This window comes from Quercus suber, unplaced genomic scaffold (assembly GCF_002906115.3).
Source record: "Quercus suber isolate HL8 unplaced genomic scaffold, Cork oak 2.0 scaffold_90, whole genome shotgun sequence".
Taxonomy (NCBI): domain Eukaryota; kingdom Viridiplantae; phylum Streptophyta; class Magnoliopsida; order Fagales; family Fagaceae; genus Quercus; species Quercus suber.
In genome coordinates this window covers 175,914-179,192 of record NW_027069555.1, presented here as the reverse complement: position 1 = coordinate 179,192, position 3,279 = coordinate 175,914, and positions in this window count along the sequence as shown.

Sequence of the window (3,279 nt, the reverse complement as noted above, 5' to 3'; positions counted from 1 at the left end):
TTTTTTTTTTTTTTTTTTTTTTTTAAACTCTTTTTTTTTTTTTTTTTTTTTTGGAAGCTTGGTGCACAATTTTAACCTAGTGCACGTCACAAAATAAGAACGAGGAACAAAGAACACAAAAGGAACAAGACAGGCTGATAACAGGAAACAAAAGATAAAGGGAAAGAAAACTGATTTTAGAACCTGTGCTCTGATACCAAATGATGCGAACCTCAATCGACACGCTTTGAGACCTAACAAAAATATTGGAATACTTGCCCAAGAAAGCTAAAAATTCAATTTTTTTGATAGAAACCTTGACCCAACGTTTATAATCGAAACGTGAACCAAAGGTATAAGTAATAGACCTTGACCCAATAATTATAATGAATCACGAACCAAAGGTATAAAGTTTGAACGCCACAAGGAAGAATCCCTGATAAGTTCACAGTTCTTGAAGAACCAAAAGAAGAGCAAAGCCTCACCTTTTCTGATTTTTATTTACTAATTTTTCTATTACAATGAGTGCATGCTATTTATATGACATGACTGGAAATAGAAAATATAAAACACGTACTAAATAATAAAATCCTAAATAAAAGTTGATTTGGTCTGAAATTAGCAGATCCAAAATAGGAAAAATAGCTAAAAACGTTCTAAATAATAAAAGCCTAAAATTAAGGTAGATCTGGTCCAAAACTAGATACTCCAGACTGGGAAAAATATCTATTAACTGATATGGAGCTGGAAAATCAATCAACCATTAATCCACACTATAAATCATGCCCAATTAAGCCAGATCTGCCCTCAATAGCTTGGATTAAATTTATTACCTTCATCTTCCTTTGGGCCAAGCTCGGAATGTCCTCCGTTAGAATCAGTCCAAATCTCTTGAACAAGCCCATTAAGTGCTTCTTTGATCTTCTTGGATCTTGCTTTAGTAATAGGCCCAACTGGAACATGCGATGGATCCTTGAATGCTTGTTGATTCTCATCAAAATGGGAATCCAGTCTACTTATAAAAAGAGAAAAATCCAGCAAAACGTGACAAAATAGGAAGCAAAAAAATATCTTCACAATTTTAGCTATTGAATGAACAGTAAAGAGACCAAATAACAAATTTAAACACCCTATGAATGTTAATTAAACAATATATAACTCAGTTCCAATAAGGGACCATATGGGGACTGTTGCCACTTGAACGCAGTTTTAAACTATTTTATTTAGTTGAGAAGAAAAATGAAAAGATAGAATATAAATTTACTTCCATACACCTATTACATATATATAATAAAAAGTAAAAATAAAAATAAAAGTTTATTCCCAAAAAAAAAAACATTTAAAAAAATGAATGTTTAAAGCTTGAAAAACAAAACAAGAAACACACACACACACACACAAAAGGAAACCAACTTGAAGAGTGGAGGGGCAGATGGGCAATTTCTCATCTTAAGTCCATTTTATCCCTCATTTGGGGAGAAAAATTTCTCTTCACAAAAATTAGACCCGGGGAGAAAACAATTCTCCCTCCCAAAATCACTCCCCCCAACCAAACATACACCCTTGCCATTTTCTCTACTATTTTCTCTCCTCCATTTCCCATGCGTCTCTCTTGCTTTCACTCCAACCAAATAAACTCTTATGGTTTTGCATTGTGCACACCATATAAGTGAAATATTCTTAAAGGCATACATACATTTACATAGAAAAAATTCAAAGGTACAAAGAAACACACACATAAACATATCCTCTTATCAAGCTCTCCCTTGCCCTAGGGTTGCATCATCTGGCCCTAGGTGTGGGTCATGGACTTGAGGGATCAAATTTTAAACTATTTTGACTTACTTTTAAACATTATTAAAAAATAATCAATTATTTTATATATTTTTTTAGACAAATAAAAAAATTAAAAATTAAAAAAATTAAAAAAGAGAGATCTCACCAACCAAGACAGCATAAATTATTTTTTTTAGGGCACATGCATGTAGCGGCGGAGCCACGTTGGGGCCGAGGGAGCCTTCACCTCCCCCCCACCCCCCCCCCACCCAATTTTTTTTTTAATTGAAATATATGCACTCATAAATGAAATATCCCAAAATTTTAGAAGATTTTTCAAAGACAGTACCCTTTTGGCCCCCCATCCTCTATTTGTTTTTCAGAGAAACTCCTCTGGTTTAACAATTTTCTGAAGAAAGAAAAATAATTTCAAAAAATGCCCTTTCTCATTTTTTCAGGGGGAAAAAACCTCTCTAGCTTACTTTGGTATTGACAGTTGAAGGAGCCCGTGTTTCACACACTTTTTTTTTTCTTCATTTTCAAAAAATTATGTCGTTGGTCCACTACCAGGAGATTTGCAGTTTACGTTCTCTCAGTTTCTCCTTCGTCTCTATGTCCCATTTTCCTTTTCCTTCTCTTCTTTACTTCAAGTGATTGATTTAGTGCTATACAATTTACAGGCTCCAAGACTTCTAAACTAATTTCTCTAATTCCAATACAATAAAGCTATTAAGAAAGGACCACATATATAGTTCAAAAACAAACACATCGGCAAAAAAATAAAAATAAAAAAATAACAAACAAACAAACAAAAAAACAAACAAACTCATCAAAAGCAAACTTGATATACCACTTTAGTAGTTTAGTTTACTCCTAGGTGTGGTACGGAAGAAATATATTACCACAACTTTTTTGTTACAAGATGTAGACAAATGTGATTGGTAGAGAAAAAATAGTGAGTCCATATATAAGTAATAGACAACCACTCACAATCTTTCATGATAAAGTTGTGGCAAAAGGTTGTAAAATAATTATGGTCCTAGAACCACTAAGACTTGCCTTCATCTATTATTTATTTTTTTAATTGATATATATATTATATAACATATAAATATAATAACTTATTATTAATTTGACAAAATATATTACTAGATATTTTGATTCAATTTATTTTTATGCATTTCAATTATTGTTGTCTAATTTTTAGCCATCTTTTAACCTATTAATAATATTCTTTTATCATAATTATTATAATTAATATGTTGTAATTTAACTTGAAAACCTAGGTCGATAGGCAAATTAAAAACTATATTGAGTTATAAATTAATCCAATTAACTGTATATATGTATCACACACACGCACACAAAAACATGTATTGTATATTGAATTGTGTTTATGATACTACTATATATTTTAGATAATTGTACATAGTATGGATATATATTAAAAAAAAAAAAATGTAATCGTCTTATTTATTACTCGGCCCCCTAACTACAAATTTCTAGTTCCATCACTATGTGCAT